At 38.9% G+C, this 26650-nt stretch overlaps 1 long non-coding RNA gene across 1 annotated transcript in view; it reads left to right on the forward strand.

Annotated features, from left to right (window-relative positions):
- LOC110260990 overlaps positions 11423-26650 on the forward strand; it is a 70830-nt gene continuing 55602 nt past the window's right edge. Inside the window, exons 1-2 of the long non-coding RNA XR_002344660.1 lie at positions 11423-11500; positions 21349-21463. This is a non-coding gene — a long non-coding RNA (uncharacterized LOC110260990). The remainder of the gene's footprint in view (positions 11501-21348; positions 21464-26650) is intronic.

A 26650-nucleotide genomic window follows, 5' to 3' on the forward strand; every position in this document is an offset into this window, starting at 1 on the left:
TTGCTTGCTCTGTGAAGGCAGTCCTTCCACTCACCCTCTCCTGTCATACTGTGGAGTGTGGAGGAAAGAGCAGGAGGCAGGGTGTGGAGAGGTTAAGCACACGGCTGTCACTGCGCACAGCTGCCTAAGCCCTGGCTCTGCTGCTCACTCAGTGCATAACCTTCATGGGGTACCCAGCATCTTTTCATTCCTATTCTTAAGGACTGAGTCTAACTCAGAGTATTGCCTTGGGGGCGGGGGGGGGCACATCTGTACTGTACTCAGCAAAAGGCCTGGCCCCCATAACAACTCAAAGCAAGTGGGCTACAGCTTATGCGGCCCAAGGTTGAAGAGGAAGTAAACCAAACCACGAGGTGAGGTGTCCTGAGAAGGGAGCGTCATGAAGTGATGGGAAGCTAATCCTATGTTTACCTCTAAATTAGTAATCATCTTTACTAATCCCATGAGGCCCAGGATCATTACTTAACCCTCTGCAACTGTTGTTTGCCTGGGCAGGATTTCTTTGTTTCTGGTTATCTCTGCCAAAGGCCCAGAGGAGGTTTTTTTGACTCTCCCACTTTGTCAGTAGACATTTGGGAATGGCCGCTGCAGCAAGCACGCCCGTCCTCTTTTCCCCACACACTGGATTTTGCAAGGCCTCTTGGCACAGTACTACAGCAGACATTTAATTAACATAAAACACTGTATAACACCAGCAAGACAGTAGCTAGATTGGGAGCTGGCAATTCCCCAACCTCTTGGCAGCCAAGTTCTCAGATTCAGGTCTGTCCTTCAACTTGCTCAGAGTGGTTGAAGATGCGTGAGGTCTCTCCTATCCCAGAACTATGACCTCTGAAGCTCCTCCACCAGCATTTTCTGGGGTTGGTGCACCCCCTTTTCCCACCTATCTTTAAGGACTCACCATCTTCTTTGCAGCCACTGGGTCATTTCAGCTTCAGGTTAAATAACTTCTGCAAGCTACAGGTCCAAATCAGGACACCTGTGGCCTTTAGAGTCTTATCTTTCCTTGCTTATGTCAGTGTGTCTTCTTTGAAGCCTATTGCAAATCCTCACTCTCCAGCTTTCACCCTTGATAGGACCAGAGCCTGATGTTCCCTTGGAGGCCTTCTTGTCTCACCTAATTTGCATGTCATGCCTTATTCTCTACTTAATTGAATCATCGCTATTTTAGCTCATGTTACATGGGAAAAAAGGAACATGTTCTATTGCTCAGCAGAATGTGATCAACCACTTGTTGTGGGCCCAGCAACTAAACACATAAGACTGAATGAGGTGTGCTCCTTATTGTTGAAAGGATGTGTGGTCTGATGAGAAGTGCCACACATATGCCTCACTGCAATGCAGGGTAGAATACCCTGGAAGCCAAAAGTGTGGCCTGTAGAATCAGAGGACAACAAAGAATTCTGAAAGCAGCATTTTCCAGCCAAGATTCTCTCATGACCACCCTCCACCCCACCCTGGCCTTCTTTGTTGTTCCAGGTACAGGCGTTGGGGCTCCCAGATGCATGAAGGTGAACAATGAGGGGTGTCAGGAAGGGCTTTCCTAGGATCGCTCTCTGTGGCCTTGGCTAGAGCTGAGATGTCAGCGTTTGAGATTGGTTTGAATTGTCATAATTTAGGGAGCAAGCATATCATGCCTAGAAGATGTCCTTTTGGATTCCTTTATCCTACTTTTCTTCTTTTTGATCATTTCTTACTCCTTCTAGGAGAGTCTGACAAACTCTGATTGAAGGTAGGTACACATGGAGGCTTATTTAGGATTAGGCCTACACGTGGGCAAATTTCCTTTTCTCTTTAATTTAGCCAAGAAAATTGCCTGATTTTCCAAAAGTTACTTTATTAGAAAACCAGTGACTGGGGTGGGGGTGGGAGTGGTGGGTAAGCGAGGAAACACAGCAGATGGAAGCACAAAACCCAAACCAGAAATAGTAGCGTTTACTCATGCCATTTGCAGCAGCATGGATGGACCCAGCAATTATCATACTAAGTGACTTGAGTCAGAGAAAGAAAGACAAATATCATATGAGATCACTTATATGTGGAAACTAAAATGTAATACAAATGGACTTATTTACAAAACAGAAACATACCCACAGACATAGAAAACAAACTTAGGGTTGCCAAAGAGGAAAGAGGTGGGGAGGGATAAATTAGGAGTTTAGAATTAGCAAGTAAAAACTACTATATATAAAATAGATAAACAACAAGGTCCTTTTGTATAGCACAGAGAACTGTATTCAACATTCTGTAATAAACTATAATGTAAAAGGATATTAAAAAGAGTATATATATATATATATACACACACATACATACATGTGTATATATATATATATATATATATAAACTGAATCACCTTGCGGTACACCAGAAACTAACACATATTGTAAATCAACTATACTTCAATTTTTAAAAAAGGTAGCAAAGATGGAAATTCATAGGTCTACTGGGGCATTTTATTTTGGAAATATATATGAATGTATCTTTAAAAAGGAGAGAGAGAAATAGTAGCACTTACAGAGACGATATGAAATGATGGTATGACTGAGGGAAATGATTTTGAGTATTAGGAGACCTAGGCTCAGGTCCTTGTGTAACTACTCCCTGGTGTGCAATTTTCTCTGAACTTTCATTTCCTCCCCTGCAGTACCTACCTTTCAGGTTTGTTTCACAGATCCAGTTCTATGCTGTTATATGAATGCCCATCATTTGGTTAGATGAGCACAGCTTATTTCACACAGATCCTTTTCCAAGTGTGATCCGTGGACCAACTGCATGGCCTTACCTGGGTATGAGAAATGCAGACTTTTGGACCCCACCCCAGACCTAATAATGAATCAGAATCTGTATTTAAACAAGATCCCAAGTGATTCACTTTTAAACATTAAAGGTTGAGAAGTCCTGGACTAGACCACTAGTTCTCAAATGTGGTGGCACATTAAAATCACTTAGGGAACATTAAAAATACTGGAGGTTGAAGTTCCTTTCCCAGAAATTGTCATATAATCAGTATGAGGGTCAGCCTGGACATCGGGGTTTCTAAAAGCTCCCCAGAGTGATTTTCATATGAAACAAATTTTGAGAATCATGGTTTTCAACCAGTGCTTCTCAAACCATCTCTGATGAATGACCATTTTGCTTGTAACTTTCCAATCCGTCTGGTTATAAAATTAAAAAGTGTCGCATGCCTTAAATATAACAGCAAAGTCAAATTGTATAGAAGTGGATAAATTCTTATTCTTGATTTGTTCCTTGACTTGTCACAAACCTGTAACATAGAGTTTCCAGGCCAACAGTGGTGTTTGGGCCACACTTGGACTGAGTCACACTGCAATCCAGGCCACCCTGCACAATTAGGAAACCAGCCCCCCTCACCCCATCACCACTGAGTTCCTTCCTGTAGGTCAGAAGCTTGGAATAGATTCTTTATTTTATTGAATGCATATTATATGGCACCTGTCTTGTTCCAGGTACAGTTCTAAGTGTTTTACACATATTTACTAATATCAGCATTAAACTAACTTATCATGAACTCCTTCCCTTTTATAAGAACAGAAACAGAGGCATTGGAACTTTAAGTAACTTGCCCAAAGTCAGAGGTGGTCCATGGTAGAGGCAAGATTTTGAACCCAGGCCATCTGGCTCTTAATCACTATGCTACCTCACCCACAGGTACTTGTGGGAGAGAGGACTAGTCTCCCATGTACACAACCTCTCATTGGTCATCTGCCCTGTCCCTTTGACCCGTAAATGTCTCTTAGTCCCATCCTTCCATCTCCATCTCTTCATCCTCTTCCTACTCACTGCCTCCATCCAGGCTCTCATCATCTCTCTCCTGCATTATTGCAATAATCTCACCTCTCCCTTGTAATGTATCCTCTGAACTTTCATCACAGTGATCATTTCCAGATGCAAAGCTGAAAAGGTTATAAATCCTTCAATGGCTCTAAATTAGTCAAGTTCATCTTCCTAAGAACTGCACAGCAGCCGCTTTACAATGGATCATTGCCTGTCCAGCCTCTTTCTTGTCCCCACCCCTTTACTCACCCTAGCCAGGCAGAACCAACTACACTAGTCATGGACTTTGCTTCAGCTACCTATGCATCACTTCCATTGTGCATTTGGTTTCCTCAATGGAGGTCCTCTCTCTAAGAATAACTCATCCTTCAAGGTACAGTTGTAGTGTTTCCTCCCCCAGGAAATCTTTCCTGAACACCCCCTGCTATACCACACGTGGTAGCTTGTCATTTCCCATTTATGCTTCTCCCATAGCATTTGTAACCCTGTAAATCAGTGTGTTAGCATTCCTCTTAACTATGAGCTGCTCCTAGCAGCAGTGGCTATGCTTTAATCAACTTTGTATCTTTAAAACTAGTACAAATCCAGGATCATAGCAAGTATTCACAGTTTACTTGGAATGAATAAGTGAATGAATGCAAGCAGAACTATTAACCTCTTTAGGGACACAGTAGATGCCCCCTTGTTCCCTCCCTTACTTCATTACTCTGCTCCCTTGCTCCCACACTACCTTCTGCCTTTGTACAGGAAAGCTCAGTGTCCTCATTTTGGCCTTGCCAAACTCTTCAGACTGTCAGCTTAGGGCATCTGCCCCTTCCTCCTGAGAGCATCAGCTGTTGGGCAGCTGGCACCAAACAGTGGTCTAGCTTCTTCTCATAGCTTCCTTGCTCTCTGTGCCCTGGAAAGAATGTTAAATGTGTACACAAAATACATGGTAAAATATTCATGAATATATTCAGAAGAATTTTGTTTTGCTTAAGCCCCTTTTGTCTGAAAATAGAGCAGAAGACACAGAGAGGCATGACACACAAAAGCATGGAGAGAAATATACAGTCAGCAATTAGGTGCAACTGATCCCTTTGTACCAGGTTATCTAATGACCAGTCTTAAAACATACCTGGACATCAAAGAAGAGACATCCTCCCATTGTTGGAAGAATATGCCTTTTTAAATAATGATTTCTATTTTTTCCATTATAGCTGGTTTACAGTAAATTTCCATTATAGCTGGTTTCTGTCAATTTTCTACTGTACAGCAAGGTGACCCAGTCACACGTACATGTACACATTCTTTTTTCTCACATTATCATGCTCCATCATAAGTGATTAAATGTAGTTCCCAGTGCTATACAGCAGGATCTCATTACTTATCCATTCCAAAGGCAATAGTTTGCATATATTAACCCCAAATTCCCAGTCCATCCCATTCCCTCCCCCTTGGCAACCACAAGTCTGTTCTCCATGGCTATGATTTTCTTTTCTTTTCATTTGTGCGTATTTTAGACTCCAGATATAAGTGATATCATATGGTATTTGTCTTTCTGTTTCTGACTTCACTTAGTATGAGAGTCTTTAGTTCCATCCATGTTGCTGCAAATTGCATTATTTCATTCTTTTTATGGCTGAGTAGTATTGCATTGTGTATATATACCACATCTTCTTAATCCAATCATCTGTTGATGGACATTTAGGTTGTTTCCATGTCTTGGCTATTGTGAATAGTGCTGCAGTGAACATGTGGGTGCATGTGTCTTTTTCAAGGAAAGTTTTGTCTGGATATATGACCAAGAGTGGGATTGCTGAGTCATATGGTAGTTCTATGTATAGATTTCCATCGTGGTTGTACCAACTTACATTCCCACCAACAGTGCAGGAGTGTTCCCTTTTCTCCACAACCCCTCTAGCACTTGTTATTTGTGTACTTATTAATGATGGCCATTCTGACTGCTTTGATTTGCATTTCTGTAGTAATCAGTGATATTGAGCATTTTTTCATGTGCTCATTGGCCATCTGTCGCTCTTCTTTAAAGAAATGTCTATTCAGGTCTTTTGCCCCTTTTTCAATTGGATTGTTGGCTTTTTTGCTGTTGAGTTGTATAAGTTTCTTGTATATTTTAGAGATTAAGCCCTTGTCATGTGTATCATTTGAAACTTTCTCCCATTCTGTAAGTTGTCTTTTTGTTTTCTTTTTGGTTTCCTTTGCTGTGCAAAAGCTTGTCAGTTTTATTAGGTCCCATTGGTTTATTTTTGCTCTTATTTCTGTTGTTTTGGGATACTGACCTGAGAAAACATTTGTAAGGCTGATGTCAGAGAATGTTTTGCCTATGTTCTCTTCCAGGAGTTTGATGGTGTCTTGTCTTACATTTAAGTCTTTAAGCCATTTTTTGAGTTTCTTTATGTGCATGGTGTGAGAGTGTGTTCCAGTTTCATTGAGTTACATGCAGCTTTCCAGTTTTCCCAGCACCCCTTGCTGACAAGACTGCCTTTTCCCCATTTTATATTCTTGCCCCCTTTGTCAAAGATTAATTGACCATAGGTGTCTGGGTTTATTTCTGGGTTCTCTATTCTGTTCCATTGGTCCGTATGTCTGTTTTGGTACCAGTACCACACTGTCTTGATTACTGTGGCTTTGTAATAAAAATATAACATATTTTTGTGTGTATGTGCTTTTTAGGGCCACACTCACAGCATATGGAGGTTCCCAGGATATGAGTCTAATTGGAACTGTAGGCATTGGCCTACACCACAGCCACAACAATGCCAGATCTGAGCCGTGTCTGCAACCTACACCACAGCTCATGGCAATGCCGGATCCTTAACCCACTGAGGGAAGAATATGCTTTTTAATGACTATCTTCCTCCTGTATTCATGACCATGAATCATAACGTTGTTCTGCCTTCACCCTACCTTTCTAACATCTGTCCCATCATCCCTTTAGGCGACCAGGCTTTAGTGAACATGGAGAATTGGGTCAATCCGATGGCATTGCCTCAGCTTGCCTGGTGTTGTGCATGAGTGGACTGTGGCAAGCCCTCAGGGCAGGCAGCTGGTGGTGATCATGGCTGGTGCTATCAGGTAGCCTTAAACAAGCTGGGATTTGGCCCCCCTTTTGGACCTTCCACTTGTGTTTTCCATCTCATTTGTTTCCACAGAGTGACCTAGTTCCTTCCTCAATCAGCCCTGTCCATAGGCATGCCTCATACTTCTAACCTCCCATTTTCACCTTTTCCATGTTTTTCCTCCCTTCCTTCCCTATTTCATTTTTTCCGTCCTTTTTATGACCACCTTTTCTTCCCTCTATGAAGAATAATTTTTGGAGTTCCGTGTTGGCCTAACATGGATCTGGCATTGTCACTGCTGTGGTGTAGGTTTGATACCTGGCCCAGGAACTTATACATACTGTGGGTATGGCCAAAAATACATACATACATACATACATACATACATAATTTTCCTATCACTGCCAAACCTGGAACAATAGATATGTAGTAAGTGCTTGTTCATCATTTACTAGAGTCATGGAAGTTATGCTTCAGTGAGGAGACCCAAAGCCCATTACCCATCAAACCCATCGAACAACAGACCTCATGAGACATTTCAAAAGCCAACAGCTGTGATATTGTTCTGTGTTCGGTACTTTCATTTTTCTCATCTTTGGTTCAGCTCCCACTTGAAGTCACCATTATTCTCTGTGGCATGTGGAAAGCTTGGAAGAAATCAGCATCCATGTCTAGGTGTTTTGGAGTGTAGGGAAGCAGCATCTTCTCCCTGAAATAGGGGTAGGAGTAAGAGCAATTCCACCATGCTCAGCCAGGGCCTGGTCTCAGCAGGGCTATTGAAAGCCAGTTAGTGCATGGTAAGGTAGCATAATGAGGGGGTCCAGAAAAAGAATTTAAGTGTTCATATCATGACCATGAGAGGCAGAGGCGTGGACAAGCTCTCTGATACAGCTGAGGGCCGTTGAGGAGGCTATCTCCCAGTGCAACATGCTCAGGGGGCTGTGTCTCCATCATCTGTAGCCAGAGTAGATTTGGATGGCTCCAATTTGAAGGAAGACAGAGCCTGATACAATGAATAGAGCCAGGGTCTTTAAGTTAGGTGGAGAAGAGTTGGGATTCCAGACCAACTCCCTTAACTTAATATTCCACTACCTCAATCATGATTTTCAAAAGTTACAGTGTCTCTGAGAACCAGTGTGTTATTAGTAACATAGGGATTAGTAACAGGTAAGAAGTCTGATGAGTATTAGCAAAAATAAAAGCATAAAAAGCAAAATAATTTCAGTGCCTTATGTGTATTGTTAGATGATCCAATGATCATGAGTGTTAGTTTCTTGTCCCTTCTGTCCAAAATGGGAGCTTACCGACACTTGACCTGTCCCAATGATGGGCATCACCAATCATACTATTTTTCACACTACAAACTTCACAAGTGTCAGAGGAGCGGGTCCAGGTAGCTGCCTCTTATCCATGAAATTGGTGTGAGATGTGACTTTTCCTGCCATTTTGCCTGCAAATCATGCCATTTAAGCAATTGCTTGGCTCCCTTGCTAACTGTTAAATCTGTGTCTAAGTCTACCAAGAGATGCAGGCAATCTGTGTGAAGGTCTCCTACTTCAGAGGTCTAGAGGCTGAGGATACTAAGAATAGCCCCTGATCTCTGTAGCCTAATGACAAAGACAAAATTTCAACTTCATAGCGGGTATGCTATGGCAGAAGGATGGATAATGTTTTCTGGAAGCAGTAGCAGAAAGGGAGTGACGTAGCCAGAATGCTTCCTAGAAAAGACAGCATCAGAGCTGAATGAGAGTTGAGCAAATGAAGAATGGAGTAGGTCATTATATAGGTAAGAAGACATACTGAGAAGGGAAACAGGGGTTGAAGAACGTGGTGTGTGCAGAGTACTGTTTCTGGAGAATAAAATTGAAAGGATGAAGTGAGAGGAAGTGAGGGTGGAGTGTTAAAAATGAGCCCGGTCATAGAAAAGCCTGCATTCTGTGCTAAGGAGCTGGTACTTTCATCTCTAGACAGTGGTAATCACCAAAGTATGTCTACCAAGGAAGGAGCATGGCCAGAATGAAATCTTAAATCTGAAGAGGGGTGTGTGGCCTGGAAGGGGAATGCTTGGGGAAGCAAGTTAGGAGGAGGTTGGTGCTGTAGGGCCAGGGGTAGAGAGGAGGGGACTGAACTGACGCTATTTAGGATCTGAAATATATGGTGTATGACTGACAAAAGGTCATAGGAACAAGTCTTGAAAATGAGGCACAGAAGGCCTCAGAGGTCCTGTTTGCCTGGAGTCCATCAGGAAAAGTCCATTGTAAGGAGAAACCTAGGCACAAGCATGAACCGGATAGCTTGGGACACCTGAACTAAAAAGAATAGCCCTCCTCATGTGGAAACCCAGAAACTCTGAAAGAAATTCTTCTGTTCACAATAGCCAAGACATGGAAACAATCTAAATGTCCATTGACAGAAGAATGGATAAAGATGTGATACATATATATAGTCAATGGAACACTACTCAGCCATAAAAACAATGAAATAATGCCATTTACAGCAACATGGATGGACCGAGAGATTGTCATGCTAAGTGAAGTAGGTCAGTAAGAGAAAGACAAATACCATATGAAAACACTTGTATGTGGAATCTAAAATATGACCCAAATGAACTTATCAATGAAATAGACTCATAGACATAGAGAACAGACTTGTGGTTGCCAAGGGTGGCAGGGGAATGGATGGATTGGGAGTTTTGGATTAGCAGATGCAAACTATTACTATAGAATAATAGTAATTATTATTATTAATGCAAGGTCCTACTGTATAGCACAGGGAACTATATTCAGTATTCTGCAATAAACCATGAGGGAAAAGAGTATTTTTTAAAAAGTATGCATAACTGAATCACTTTGCCATACAGTAGAAATTAACACAACATTGTAAATCAACTATACTTCAATAAAAAAAGAAATTCTCCTTGCTAAATAAGACCAAGGAAAAGAAGCAGTGGCACCTTTTAAAAATAAATTGATCTCTGTGGTCAGTAATCTAAGATTATGGGCTATATGATCACAGAGTATCCAATGCCTTCTATTTACTTTAAAGGTAATTTTCGGAGTTCCCGTCGTGGCGCAGTGGTTAACGAATCCGACTAGGGACCATGAGGTTGCGGGTTCGATCCCTGCCCTTGCTCAGTGGGTTAACGATCCAGCGTTGCCGTGAGCTGTGGTGTAGGTTGCAGATGCGGCTCGGATCCCGCGTTGTTGTGGCTCTGGCATAGGCTGGCAGCTACAGCTCCGATTAGACCCCTAGCCTGGGAAACTCCATATGCCGCAGGAGTGGCCCAAGAAATGGCAAAAAGACAAAAATAAATAAATAAATAAATAAAGGTAATTTTCATCCTATTTTTTTTTTTTTTTTGTCTTTTTGCCTTTTCTAGGGCCGCTTCCCATGGCATATGGAGGTTCCCAGGCTAGGGGTCGAATCAGAGCTGTAGCCACCAGCCTACGCCACAGCCAGAGCAACGTGGGATCCGAGCCAGGTCTGCAACTGACACCACAGCTCACAGCAACGCCGGATCCTTAACCCACTGAGCGAGGCCAGGGATCAAACCCGCAACCTCATAGTTCCTAGTCGGATTTGTTAACCACTGTGCCACGACGGGAACTCCGCATCCTAATTTTTTTAAGACACAAGGTCTGCAAAAAAATAAGGATGGTGTTATTTTACAGCAAAAGAATGAGGGAAAGGAAAAAAGGGGAGAAAATTGAACCTGAGTTTGTAGGCTCAGTGAGGTTACTTAGACCCATTTTCCAGACCCTGTTTTCCCAGCTGGGGTAGAAAGTCAGCCAGCTTGTTGGTCAGTGCAGTACACTCACTGGGCCAGCAAGCACGGTCACTGTGCCTGAAAAGGCCAAGCCCCATGCTCTCCTTTTGCTCAGCTCCTGCACTCCACCTTCCTTCACGCCCCTGAATGGTTAGATCATAAAAGTTATGATCTACTGAAATCTTTTCGGGAAGGAGAGCAGTAAACAATATATGGATAAAAAGGAGCAGAAGCAAGTCTATGCATCGAGTCCCTATTATGTGCTAGGTGCTGTGCTGTTGTTTTACTTGCATCGTTCCTTCATTAAGAATCATCGAGAGTGTGCGTTGCACTTCACAAGACACTGTTTTGATGTCATGTATACACCTATTATAATAGAGGGGAAAACATGGATTCTAGTGGAAAAGACTCAATTTTACATCCCAGCTCTGGACTTACTAGCGATGTGACCTTCAGCCACTTCCTCATCTTTCTGGAAACCTGCATCCTCATAGTAAAAACAAAACAGAGAATGACTGGATCTATCATGGCTGCGATAATATCTGCAAAAGAACTTTATAAACCACAAACACAGTGAAGCGTTTTCAAACACGTAGATTATTAATTAGATGTCCTTTGAATGCGTGCTATTGCAGCTTGAACTTGCCCTGTGAACTGGCATCTGGTGAAGGGGCACGTGGGGAGGGACCACGCAGAACCATGTATTTTGCAGGGTCCTCAGATGATTCCTCTAAGTGTTTTCAGCTGTAAATAAGTGCTATAGCCTTGTAGGCTCCGGATTTTGCTAAGTCATTTAGGAGTTACATGCCTGCCAAGGAGGTGCCGGAGGAGCGTAACTTGCTGTGCTGCTCCTGTGAGTGTGAACTACACTTCTCAGGTACGACAGGGCTGGCAGGACTATTATAATATTTGGTGTGATGTTGCCTTCTATTATCACCACCTTCCCCTCTCCTCTTTTCCCAAGCTGTGAGAATGGGAGAGGTGCTATATGGTTCATATGACTGGGCTGTATTTGAGGGTTGGAAGAAAAGATGTATACATGCATTGTACCTTAATAAATTGCCCTTCATGATGTTAGAGTCCTTTATACAGAGTTTGGCAGTCCAGGACCACCCACAATTTACCAGAAACTGGAATGTGTATGCGGGATTTTTTTTCCCACCTGAAGACAAGTAGTATATCCTTTTTCTTCACTACATCCCCAATACATTTTCTTTGTCATATTTAGTCATTTCACCCCTCAAAGAGCTATCCAAATGCTTAAGAATGGAACCCACGGTTGTTGAAAATCACCGGGAGGTATTGGCAATGCTGTGTGTGGTGGCTGATACCATCAGAAGGCCTAAAACTAGTGGTTCTCATCCCTGTCAGCACAGTAGAATCACCTGGGGAGTGTTGGAACTAATCACAATGCCTTGGCTTCCTCCCAGGATTCTGGTTTAATTGGTTTGGATGAGGGCTCAGAAAACTTAGTAATCCACAGACACTGAAGACTCGGCTTTACTTGGAGCAAAGGGTCTCCACATTGACTATGTATTGGAATCACCTGGGAAACTTGGAAAAGTACTGATGCCTGGGACCCACTCTCAGGGGTTCTCATTGATTGGGCTGGTGTGCCCTGGGTATCAGGATTTTTTAAAGTTTCCTGCTTACTTCCAGTGGAACCAAGGTTGAGAACTGGTGACTTAGAGGGAGACAGAGGCATCTTCTCTTACAAAAGAACAAGTTGTAATTGACACAGCCAAACTTAAATGAGAAGATATATAGGGCTACTCTTAGACCGTTCATTGTTTAAGGCTCGTTGAAGTAAGTACCTTTTATTTTTAAAAAGTTTAATCAAATATCTCGACCTTTTGCATAAATCCTAGCTCTGAATATAATCTTAAGATGTGAATAAATTGCTTCTTCCTTAACTTAAATCTTGGTTCAGACTCTCACTGAGATGACTCATGATTTTTTTGGCCAGTTTGTTGTCAAAAGTCTCTGGAAATTTATTCTCAACCTTCTGCCCCCCTTTTCTCGCCTCAACCATAAAAAGCCTCTGCCCCCCCTTTCCATATGGATTTATAGAGCTCTTCCAAGGCACCAATGACCCTGCCTTTCTATCCAGGCATCTCTTAGGAACATCAGCTCCTCTTGACTTCCCAGGATCCCCTCTCTCCATACAGTTAAAAGACATGGCTTCTAGCCCTACACATTTTGGTTCTGGCTTTTAAATTCAACCCCAAACCCTGTCTGGATTTCACTTGGGATGCATTGACGATATAGATCAGTTTGGAACAATTAATATTTGAGTTTGGGGTTAGTAGATGCAAACTATTGCATTTGGAGTGGACAAGTGATGAAATCCTGCTGTATAGCACAGGGAACTGTAATTACTTGTGATGGAATGTGATGGGGGATAATGTGAGAAAAAGAATGTGTGTGTATATATATATATATATATATGTATAACTGGGTCACTTTACTGTACAGCAGAAATTGACAGAACATTGTAAATCAACTGCAATAAAAAATATAAAAAAGACCATATACTTTTCTAATTTAGTTATTCTTTAATGTCATTCAGTAAAGTTTTATAACCTTCTCTGAAAGATTCTGAACATATTTCATTATATGCATTCCTAAGTTGTTAAGGCATTAATTATATCTTTAAAAAAAAGATTCATTGCCAGTATATGATTTCTGTATATGTAGATCTTTTAACCCAGCAAACTTAACTGTACTCTTAATAATTCGAATCATTTATCTGTAGATTCTTTCAGATTTTCTGAATATAGAGTCACATCTGAAACAAAAATGACAGTTTTATTTCTTCTTCATCAAAAATTATGCTATTTCTTTTTGTTCTCTTGCTGTGTTAGGTAAGATCTCTGATGTCTAATGAAAATATTTAGTGAAGGTGGTAATACAGACATCTTTATTTTCTCCCTATCTCAAAGGGAAACTGTTCAATCATCGCCTATGTTAATTGCTGAGATTTTTAATATATTTTGTAGACATCCTTTATCAGTTAAAGGAAGTTCTCTTCTTTATCTAATATGATAAACTGAATGATTATTCCTAACTTTCCCGCTTTCCCCGTGTCCATGACTTTGCAAAAAGTGCAACGTGACATTGAAATTCTTCCCACTTAAGGTGGCATTTCCCCACACCCAGGGATACTTAGTTTGACTATATGCTTATTTTAACTAGTAGAATATTCACAGAAATGACTGTGTGCCAGTTCCAAGGCTAAGCATAAGGAGGTAATCAGTATTTCTGCTTACTCTTTTGTTGCTCCTGCTAGCAAAAGAACACATCTTTGATAGTCTAATAGTCCAGATATGAACATACTTGAATCCACCAAAAACTCAAAATAAAGCCTGAATGAACAATTTTAGATTAGCCCACTATCAGGTGACCTGGCATTTTGTTACATTGCATTATTATGTCAGTAGTTCACCAATATATATATAATTTGCTAGTAATTTTTTAAAATTACAAATGAATTTTGAATTCTATAAAGGGTTGTCACTTTATTGAGTTGGGTATTTTTTTCCTTTAAACTGTTAATATGGTGATTGCATTAATTTAATTTGTTTTCTTGATGTAAATCAGCCTTGTATTTCTGGAATAAATCCTACCTAGTCATGATATATTCTAGCAGTTTTTATGAATTTCTTGATTTGGTTGGTTAATTTTGTTTCAGACATTTTCATCAGTATTTATGAATGAGATTCTCTGCAATTTTCTTGAATTGTCTTTGTCAATCTGGGTAGCAAAGTTATGGTGGTCTTACACTATTTTTCTGTTCTTTGGAAAATATCATAGAAAATTGATATGATCTTTTCTTTAAATATTTTTAGAACTTATAGGTGAAGAAATTGTGTCTAAACTTTTCTTCGTGGAAAAAAGTTTGACTACTACTTTACTTTTATTCATAGTAATGTAAATATTCAGTTCTGCTTATTCTTGAGTCATTTTTAGTTATATTTTTTCTAGAAATTTGTTGCTTTTATCCAAATTATTTATAATATTTCCTTATCTATTTGGCATTACCACAATTAGTGTATTTCCATTTCATTCCAGATAATGATTATTTGTAACATCTCCTTTATTTTTTATTTATTTATTTATTTTTTATTATTTTCCCACTGTACAGCAAGGGGGTCAGGTCATCCTTAGATGTATACATTGCAGTTACAGTTTTTTCCCCCACCCTTTCCTCTTTTATTTTAATTTTGATCAATCTCACTAGTTTTAAATATTTTTAAACTATTAACTTATTAAAGAATAAACTTTTGGCTTTGTTGGTGTTCTCTGTTATGTGTTCTTTCTGTTTTTCATTCCTATTCTTGTCTTTTTAACTTCTTTCCTTCTTTGTAATTTCAATACTTTGAAATTTGTTGAGCATTGCTTTATGGCTCAATATAGATTAAATTATTCATATTCTGTCTATCTTAAAAGAATGCACAGTATACAGTTGCTAGGCATTGTGTTCTCTATTTATCAATTAAACCAAGTCTGTTAATCATGTTCACATTTTCCATATATTTACTATTTTATTGTTGGTATTGTTGTTGGTTTGGCTGTCAGTTACTTCTACAATTATTGTAGATTTTTCTTTTTCTCTTGGTAGTTCTGTAAATTTTTGCTTTGTATACCACTACAAATTTCAAATAATTCTATCTCCCTGGTTAGTACAATCTTTTATCTTTATGAAAATTTCCTCTTTATCTTTAGCATTTTTGTCCTTTGACTTTAGGTTCCCTTGGTCTGATGACAATGTAGTTACACTGGCTGTCTTTTGATTAGAATTTCCCTGGTATGGCATTTTCCATCCTTTTACTTTTAACCATTCTATAGTTATGTGTTATAGATATATATCTTATAAATAATATATGGTTGGCTTTTTAAAATCCATTCTGATATTTTTGTCTTTTATTTAGGATATTTATCCATTTCTATCTAATGCAATTGCTGATATATTTATGTTTACCATCATATTTTGTGCTTTCTCTTAGACCCTCCCTTATGGATTTGTTTTTATACTAATTATTTTTATCTTACTAATAATTCTAATAATTTTTATCTTTTATCTTGTTTCTGTTCTTTAGGGGTACCTAGGTGATTACAGTATGTCTTTGCAATATATCAGAGGCTAGATTTAATATCTTTGTCTTCCCCAAAGTCAAGAAATTTAGAAGTTAAATTCCATATCTATCCACTACCCAACTTAAATGCTATTGCTGCAAGTATTGTAGTGTGTCCCAATTCCGTCTTTAAAAACAAAACAAGACAAAACAAAAACCTTAGGGGTTCCCATCATGGCTCAGTGTAAACGAATCTGACTAGTATCCATGAGGACGCAAGTTCGACCCCTGACCTCACTCAGTGGGTTCTGGTGTTGCAGTAAGCTGTAGTGTAGGTCACAGATGTGGCTCAGATCTGGCATTACTGTGGTTGTGGCATAAACTGGTGGCTACAGCTCTGATTCAACCCCTAAACCGGGAACCTCCATATGCTAGCGGTGCGGCCCTAAAAAGACAAAAGAACCAAAACAAAACATAACAAAACCTTAGTAAATGTATTAGTTAGTTAATGTTAGAGGTTATAACAAGTAAATCCTGGAATCTTGGTGGTTGCACTATAAAAGCTTATTTCATATTTGTGTTCCAGTCCACCAGGGGCTGTTTCTGGTTGGATTTCTTTCTATGTGGTCATTAAGGGATTCAGGCTTCTTCCATCCTGTGGCTCCATCCTCCTTTTAGTCTTTTGATCACTCTCCATTAAGCCAGCAAATAGGAGAGAAGGTGCCCCCATTTCTTTTCCACTTTTTTTTTGTGTGTGTGTGCTTTTTAAGGCCACATCCGCAGCATGTGGAGGTTCCCAGGCTAGGGGTCTAATATGAGCTACAGCTGCTGACCTATGCCACAGCCACAGCCATGCAGGATCCAAGCTGCGTCTGCGAAACACACCACTGCTCACAGCAATGCTGGATCCTTAACCCACTGAGCAAGCCCAGGGATCAAACTCATAACCCCATGGCTACTAATTGAATTTGTTTCTGCTGAGCCACAATGGCAACTCCTCTTTTCCACTTTTTACCAGAAGTAACCCATATCACTTTTGCTCAAATGCTAGTGACCAAAATTCACCACAGTGCATATATACTTGCACTTAACTCAGGTTCCTTAATGATAAAATGGAGAGAACAGTTGTACGTACCTCACAATATTTGTGAACATGAAACAGTATTAAGTAAGTTCTCGCCATGTTCCAGGTCCTGTACTAAGTGCATAATTTTTATCATCTAGTATAATCCCCCCATAATTTTTAGGAGCTAATTCATTTTCATCATCAGAGTGGGCAACCAAAGCTTCCGGTAAAGTGACTCTTTCGATTGGAAAGTAGCCTGTTCCTACTTCTGTCCCATGCCTATCTCTTCATAACAGAAGACTCCTTCAAGGCTAAGTAAGCCTCTTCCAATTCCTCTCATATCTACTTACTTTCGTCTTCTATTTACACATCTAAACCACACTCTTTGCACTTATAGAAGCCACCTTACATGGTTCTTTGCTTGTTCTATATAGACTAATGTTGTCTCAACTAAATGGTAACTTCCCTGATGTAATGTAACATGTCTCTACTTAATTTATCATCCCTAAACTGAAAGCTCAGAACACTGCAAAAATCAAGGTCCTAATGCCTATTTTTGATAATGCCTGAGACTTTTAAAAAATTCTCCACAGTTCTTCACATAGGGCTAAGCACATAAAGGGTACTCTACAAATTGCATTGATTGATGCACAAGTGTATCTTTATATGCAGGATTTGCAAAATGTCTAGATGGCCACAAACAGAATGGACCAGATTGCCACTGAACTTAATTATACGATTTTGAATTTTAATTCCCTGGGCTTTACCTTTCTAGTCTATAAAATCAGATATCTGTACTCAATATCATATGTCTTTTTAATCTCTAAAATTCCTATAATTTTGTAGAGTTTGGGGATAACAAATATATTAAGTTCTTAAACAATTAAATTCACTTAATCCTCTCAAGAAATCTATTGATAAGTAATCATTATTCCAATTTTATAGATGAAAAATATAGGGCTCAGAGAGGCCGAATAACTTTTATAAAGACACACATTTACTAAATGGAAGAAGTGAGATTCATGCCTGGGTCCCATAGAAACCAAAGAACATTCTTCCTTCTTTCCCACTCAGCCTCCTAAAAACCTCTGCCTTAGCAGTAATGGAAGATTTTTATCAGATTTCCTTAACTGCTTTTCCTCTAAATGGACTGTCTCAGGCCTAACCATGTCAGAGGAAATCCTAAGGCTATTAGATCAGAAATCAGTGGCTGGCAGCTCCTCCTTGCAAGGTGCGTGTTTGGCTCACTTTAATTTGTCATTCATTAAGCCCAAAGGAAGGGAAGGAGGGCCATCTTTACTCTGCAGGAGCCAGAAGAACAAAGTTATTACCCAACATAACTCAGCATAAGCACTTGGGTTTCGTTTGGGGTTGAGATTTTGGCAAAGGTTCAAAGCTTCCCATTTTCTGTGAAGCCATTGCTCATTCCTGTCAGGAGATCAGTAAATTTTGAAAGAGATTCCAGAACTGACGGATGAGTCACAGATGTCCGGACTCCATAGAACCTTGCTTGCACAAATGAAATGACCAGATAAGATCCTGCAACTTCATTGTGTGCAGGGATGTTTGCCATCGAACATAATATAGAACTGATTGTTAATACCAGTGGATGAGAGGACACAAGATTGTAAAAAGGACACTTAGAGGAATATCTAGAGGATCTCCTGAGACGTTGGTCTGTCTGTGCTTTAAGATACTGTCAGGTGCTACAGAAACATGAAGAGTGTGTCAGGCACAGCTCAGGGTAGTAGGTAAGGATGTGGGATTTGGAACATGCTGGCCTAACCTGGGGTCGAATCCTAGTTCTTCCTTCTATTCATGAATTTCAGTTTTCTCATCTATAAAGTAGGAATCACATTAGCAGGATGGGCTATTGTGAAAGCAAAATGAAAAAACATATATGAAGGAGTTAGAGCAACTCCCAGAACACCATAAATGCTCTGTAAATCGTAGGATTTTTGTAAACGTTAAAATAGCAGTTTTGCAAACCTTAAGGACCATATACGGTTCACTATTTTTTGGTAAACCACATTGTCCTTTTTGGTTTTTTAGCTGGGGGGACTGAGGCCCAGACAAGTGAAATAAATGGGTACTTCATTTCACAAGTGATGCAGAGAGAGGGAAGAACTTAGGTTTCTTGGCACGTAAAACTTCCCCCTGTTTCTTGACACAACTAGCTAAAGAACCTCCCAGCATCCTTTCTTGTCTAGTTCATCTGGCCCAGGATGAGCATAAAGGAGGGTGAGAAGAACAGGATAGCCCTGAGTGTCTTTGAGCTGTTGGAGGTCTCTGTTAGGCTGGGTCAGGTCACCCTAGGTGCTTTATGGGACTTCAAGTTATGATTTTATCCTGGTTTGTTTTGTTGTTGTTGTTTATTTTGGTACTTTTGTTTCCTGTAGCAAACTAAGCTGCGAAGTCTCTGAGGGAACTTTGGGAAAAGAGGAAAGCCTTACTGGCCCCTGACCTTTAGCAGTCTGGCTAGGACCTTCAGTAGGTAAGATTTTTCAACCTGGGACAGACTTGAGAGGCAAGTTGAATATGTGCTGGGAGGAATTGCCTACAGTTGCCAAAACTTGACAAAAAACTAGAAAATGTCTTAAAGTGTCACTAAAGTATCAGAGGAAAGGCCATTGAAATATAAATTCTAGAAAACAACAAAAAGAATACTACTGAAATTTCACATTTTGGGTTTGTTCTCAGACTATCTCATTAGAGCCTGGGTACCAATGGAGTAAAATGTTCCTGACTGAAAGGACTAGCTCTTTGCCATCCAGATGAATTGCAAAGAAAGGGCACCATGGATTACCAGGAAGCAATTCTGTCTTCCCATGAATGACCTCTCAGGTCAATTTCCCATTACTTAACATTCAGTGTCGGGGATGCCAGACAACATCAAGAAAATGATTAAGCCCTTTATATGTCACAATGTTGTTCCCATGAAATACAAGAAATACAATGATGATACACAGTACAACTTTATTTCAGATTTATACTGATTTATTGATTATTATTTTACTCTGTGTATATCAAATATATCAGTTATGTGCTTATGTCTGGGTGTGTATGCATGTATTACCCCAGTGATCACTGCAGATTGAGTAAGTATTCATTCAGTAAATATGTGTTGAGGGCTTACTATATGCCAGGCACTCTTCTTTTCAGTCTGTTGCTGTCTTTGTTGTTTTTTTTTTTTTTTTGGGGGGGGGTTGTTTGTTGTTTTGTCTTGATGTTCCCAGCTAGGGGTCCAATCAGAGCTGTAGCCATTGGCCTATGCCAGAGCCACAGCAACTCGGGATCTCAGCCATGTCTGTGACCTACACCACAGTTCACAGCAACACTGTATCCTTAACTCACTGAGCGAGGCCAGGGATTGAACCCTCATCCTCATGGATGCTAGTCAGGTTTGGTTACTCCTGAGCCACAACAGGAACTCCATGTCTTTGTTTTATAATCATGTCCCTAAAACTTCTTCCACACTATCAACTACAGAGGAATTAAGAGAGAATTTAAACTAATTTTAAGCAAATTTGGTCAAAATAGAGTCTCTAATGAAAGCCAGTAGTTCCATTTATCAAGATAGGTTCCTTAAAATGCTAAAAATATTATGTCCACAGTACATGCTTTCTCATAAGGAGAAATCAAAGGGGACTCTGTCCAAGGTAGCATCAACCAGATTCCTACTGACTAGCTAAAATTAAAGTATTCAGATTATGGTACTGTAATTTATAAAAAAGAAACCACTTCAGATATTTAAGGCTCCTATGCTTTTATGGGAACTTGATGTACTAAATGAACTGGTAAATAGCTCTTCTTTAATGGAACTATAACTTATATGCTGAAATATGTATAAGCTATTAAAAAGTAGAATTTCTGTGCTCAATTATATTTTAAAATTTTTTAAAAGATGAAACTGTTGAACATTCTTTACCTTAAAAGAACACTGTGAGATAAAAGATAAATAATTGCTAGATAAAATATTCTGGTTTATCACATTATATGCTTTAAATATGTGTATTAATAATAATTAATTATTGAGCACTCGTTAATGTGCCAGGCACTAGTGTTGAGTTTCTTGGATTTGTTATTTCATTTAATCCTCACAATACCACAATGCAGTAGATACTATTCTTACTCCTTTTTAGCAGATGAAGAAAGTTAGGAATAGAAAAGGTAGGTAACTTGCCTAACAGTCCCATAGCTGGTCAGGTGATAAAGCCATGGAGTCTGTGTCTAGAAACAGCAGGATGGAGCAGAGGAACATGGTCTTGGAGACAGAGAACATTTTGGATTAGAGTTCTGACTCTACCACTTATAGCCTGTGTGACCTTGGGGCACACTATATATTCAGCATTGCTATGTTGCAGACAGCTTGGCTGGTAGACAACACTATATTGATTAGGAATTATGCCAACTGAGTCACTGTGTGGTACTGCATACAAGATATGTGTATTAACTCATCAATAAGTTAATACAGTATGGGGATATACTGATAAATGAGTATATCCCTCAAGGGGAAAAGCACTCCTGAACTGGTAGTGTTTGCTGATTTCTTTGCTGTAAATACTCCTCTATGGCTGATTTTAGGGTGAAGTAGCCACATACTGAATTGAAAGAGATACACACAATCAAGTCCTCCAAGATGACAAAAGGCAGCTCCAGTATGCCACTGGGAGAAACTCATTCTCACAGTCAACACCAGGTATGTACTGAGTATGTAGTTTAGGTCTTCAGAGTGAGTGGGAACATTTGGACATCGGGCAAATCACAGTATGATCATGATACAATTTACTTAAATGCCTGCAAGGAGGTTCATCACAGCATTGCTCAGGATAACAAAAAACTTGTATACAACTCAGAAACAAAACGTAGGGGATTAGGAGATACTACAGTGCAATGCTGAAGTGCCCAAAACATTCACAAGAGTAAATTTGGATCAATGAGTGAGATTATTTTTTTATTACAATTGAGGGACATTGTCATGGATACATTCAACAAGTGGAATATGATTTTAGGTGGACATGGAGACTCAGAATACAAAGAAACAGCATTTTAGAGGTAGAAGGAGGAGCATAATGCCAATCCCGTAACAAAGAAAGATTTAGCATTTACTGAAAAATAAGGCAACTTGGCTATACAAAAGAATACTGGCCTATTGGCAATACAAAAGAATATTCCATGGCAATTAGTAGTGCTACACAGTGATGAAGGGGACTAAATGAATCGTGCAAAGCTCTTAGCTTAGGGACTGGTACATAGTTCAGTACACATTAGCCATAATTATTATTGCAATAAATTAAAGTATCCCACATGATAAAATAATGGTCATTAGACATTTATAGAAGATATATTGACATAAAAACATAATCACAATTTATTTTAGAGTAAAAAAAAAAAGGTTGTATCTTATTTTGGAAATGTATATAAATATAATGCTCAGTTTTGATTATAAATAATATCTGAAATGTTATAGGTATTACTTTATGGATGGCATGATATAGTGTCATTTTAATTTCTTTGTTTTGCTTGTAAAGATATCCAAATTTTTCTACTGTGAATTTGTGTCATTTTTGTTATTAAAAATAATGTATTTAAATTTCAAAACAAAGCACACCTGTATAAATATTTCTCTCCTTGTTTGCCTAGAAGAAAAATTAATACTTGTTCTATGGTTCAACACTGGAGAAATTTTTGGCAAGTCTTTACCTTGTTTGTTTTGCTGAATAGGAGATTTGTTAATACCTAGACAGAATGCTTGGATAATATATTGAATCCTATACTCCCCATGAACCTGCATGGCTAAAAAACAGAGCAGGCCCAGAGAATGGGAACTGTAGCTAGAAAAAGTAAGAAAATTTTGTTTTTTATTTTAAACATATTTTCATATTTAAAGTAGATTTTAAAAGAGATAATTGCTCTTTCATCCAGTGTGGCAATCTGTCTTTTAGTTAGTGTTTAGAATATTTACATTTAATAAAAATATTAGTATACTGAGGTAGAGATTTATCATCTTGCTGTTTGTTTCCTATTTATCCTATTTATTCCTTGTTCCTTTCTTTTTTCCTGTCTTCTTTTGTACTAATTGAATTGTTTAACAATTCTATTTTGTTTCTACTGTTGGCTAATAGCTATATACCTTTTTCTTTAAATGCTTGGTATACATATTGATTTTTTCTTTTTTATTATTATTTTTAATAGTTATTTCCCAAATATATTTTCTTTTCTACTGTACAGCATGGTGACCCACTTACACATACTTGTACTCATTCTATTTTCACACATTATCATGCTCCATCGTAAGTGACTAGACATAGTTCCTAGTGCTACACAGCAGGATCTCATTGCTAATCCATTCCAAAGGCAATAGTTTGTATCTGTTAACCCCAAGTTCTCCAACCACCCCTTTCCCCCCTCCCCCTTGGCAACCACAAGTCTATTCTCCAAGTCCATGATTTTCTTTTGTGTGGAAATGTTCATTTGTGCCTTATATTAGATTCTAGATATAAGTGATATCATATGGTATTTGTGTTTCTCTTTCTGACTTACTTCACTCAGGATGAGAGTCTCTCATTGCATCCATGTTGCTGAAATGGCATTATTTCATTCTTTTTTATGGCTGAGTAATATTCCATTATGTATATATACCACATCTTCCTAATCCAATTATCTGTCAATGGACATTTAGGTTGTTTCCATGTCTTGGCTATTGTGAATAGTGCTGCAGTGAACATGCAGATGCATGTGTCTTTTTCAAGGAAAGTTTTGTCGATATATGCCCAAGAGTAGGATTGCTGGGTCATATGGTAGTTCTATGTATAGATTTCTAAGGTACCTCCATACTGATCTCCATAGTGCTTATAGCAACTTACATTCCCACCAATAGTGCAGGAGGGTTCCCCTTTCTCCACACCACCTCCAGCATTTGTTATTTGTGGACTTATTAATGATGGCCATTCTGACTGGTGTGAGGTAATACCTCATAGTAGCTTTGATTTGCATTTCCCTAGTAATCATTGATGTTGAGCATTTTCTCACGTGCTTGTTTTCCATCTGTACATCTTCCTTGGAAAAATGTCTATGCAGGTCTTTTGTCCATTTTTCAATTGGGTGATTGGCTTTTTTGCTGTTGAATTGTATAAGTTGCTTGTATATTTTAGAGATTAAGCCCTTGTCATGTGTATCATTTGAAACTATTTTCTCCCATTCTGTAAGTTGTCTTTATGTTTTCTTTTTGGTTTCCTTTGCTGTACAAAAGCTTGTCAGTTTGATTAGGTCCCATTGATTTATTTTTGCTCTTCTGTTGCTTTGGGAGACTGACCTGAGAAAATATTCATGATGTTGATGTCAGAGAATGTTTTGCCTATGTTCTCTTCCAGGAGTTTGATGGTGTCTTGTCTTACATTTAAGTTTTTAAGCCATTTTGAGTTTATTTTCATGCATGGTGTGAGGGTATGTTCTAGTTTCATTGATTTGCATGCAGCTGTCCAGGTTTCCCCGTAATACTTGCTGACAAGACTGTCTTTTTCCCATTTTATGTACTTCCTTCCTTTGTCAAAGATTAATTGAGTTCCCATCATGGCTCAGTGGTTAACGAATCTAACTAGGAACCATGAGGTTGCGGATTCGATCCCTGGCCTTGCTCAGTGGGTTAAGGATCCAGCATTGCTGTGATCTATGGTGTAGGTTGCAGACGTGGCTCCAGATCCCACGCTGCTGTGGCTCTGGCATAGACCAGTGGCTACAGCTCTGATTCAGCCCCTAGCCTGGGAACCTCCATATGCCATGGGAGAGGCCCAAGAAATGTCAAAAAGCCAAAAAAAAAAAAAAAAAAAGATTAATTGACCATAGGTGTCTGGGTTTATTTCTGGGTTCTCTATTCTATTCCATTGGTCTCTCTGCCTGTTTTGATACCAGTACCACATTGTCTTGATGACTGTGGCTCTGTAATTTTGCCTGAGGTCTGGGAGACTTATGCCTCCTGCTTGGTTTTTGTTCCTCAGAATTGCTTTGGCAAATCTGGGGCTTTTGTGGTTCCATATACCTTTTTGGATTTGTTTGTTCTAGTTCTGTGAAAAATGTCATGGGTAATTTGATAGGGACTTCATTGAATCTATATATTGCTTTGGGTAGTATAGCCATTTTTTACAGTATTAATTTTTCCAACCCAGGAGCATGGAATATCTTTCCATTTCTTTATATCTTCTTTAATTTCCTTGATTAATGTTTTATAGTTCTCAGCATATGTCTTTTACCTCCTTGGTCAGGTGTATCCCAGGTATTTGATTTTTGGGGGGTGCAATTTTAAAAGGTATTGTATTTTTGTATTCCTTTTCTAATATTTCATCATTAGTATACAGAAATGTGAATGAATTTCTGAATGTTAATCTTATATCCTGCTACTTTGCTGAATTTGTTGATCAGTTCAAATAGTTTTTGGGTTGAGTCCTTAGGGTTTTCTATATATAGTATCATGTCATTTGCATACAGTGACAGTTTTACCTCTTCTCTTCCTGTTTGGATGCCTTTTATTTCTATTGTTTATCTGATTGCTGTGACTAGGACTTTCAATACTATGCTGAATAAGAGTGGTAAGAGTGGACATCCTTGTCTTGTTCCAGATTTTAGTGGGAAGGTTTTCAGCTTTTCTCCATTGAGTATTATATTTGCTGTGGGTTTGTCATAAATGGCTTTGATTATGTTAAGGTATGTTTCCTCTATACCCACTTTGGTAAGAGTTTTGATCATGAATGATGTCAGACTTTGTCATATGCTTTTTCTGCATCTATTGAGATGATCATGTGGTTTTTGACTTTTCTTTTGTTAATGTGGTATATGACATTGATTGATTTGCATATGTTGAACCATCCTTGTGCACCTGGTGAATCCCACCTGGTTGTGGTGTATGATCTTTTTTATAAGCTGTTGGATTCGGATGGCTAAAATTTTGTTGAGAATTTTTGTGTCTATATTCATAAAAGATATTGGCCTATGGTTTTCTTTTTTGGTGCTATCTTTGTCTGGTTTTGGAATTAGGGTGATGGTGGCATCATAGAATGTCTTTGGGAGTGTTCCTTCTTCTTCAACCTTTTGAAAAAGTTTAAGGAGAATGGGCACCAGATACTCTTTATATGTTTGGTATAATTCACCTGTGAAGCCAGCTGGTCCTGAACTTTTATTTGTGGGGAATGTTTTTATGACAGATTCAATTTCATTTCTAGTGATCAGTCTGTTCAGTTGATCTATTTCTTCTTGATTCAGTTTTGGCAGGCTGTAAGTCTCTAGAAAGTGGTCCATTTCTTCTAAGTTGTCAAATTTGTTGGCATACAATTGTTCATAGTATTTTCTCATGGTTTTTTGTATTTCTGTAGTATCCATTTTGACTTCTCCTTTCTCATTTCTGATTTTATTTGTTTTTTTTTTTCTCTCATCTTCTTGGTGAATATGGCCAGAGGTTTGTCAATTTTACCTTTTCAAAAAACCAACTCTTGGTTTTATTAATTTTCTCCATTGTTTTTTGAATCTATTTTATTGATATCCTCTTTGATCTTTGTGATTCCCTTCCTTCTGCTGACTTTAGGTCTTTTTTGTTGTTCTTTTTCTAATTCATTTAGGTGTTGGGTTAAGTTGTCAATTTGAGATTTTTCTTCTTTTTTGAGGAAGGCCTGTATTGCTATGAATTTCTCTCTGAGTACTGCTTTTGCAGCATCCCATAGATTTTGAGAGGTTGTGTCTTCATTATCATTTGTCTCGAGGTATTTTTTTTTTATTTTCCCACTGTACAGCAAGGGGGGTCAGGTTATCCTTACATGTATACATTGCAATTACAGTTTTTCCTCCACCCTTTCTTCTGTTGCAACATGATCGAGGTATTTTTTTAATTTTCTTCTTG

Source organism: Sus scrofa, chromosome 1 (assembly GCF_000003025.6).
Source record: "Sus scrofa isolate TJ Tabasco breed Duroc chromosome 1, Sscrofa11.1, whole genome shotgun sequence".
Taxonomy (NCBI): Eukaryota; Metazoa; Chordata; class Mammalia; order Artiodactyla; family Suidae; genus Sus; species Sus scrofa.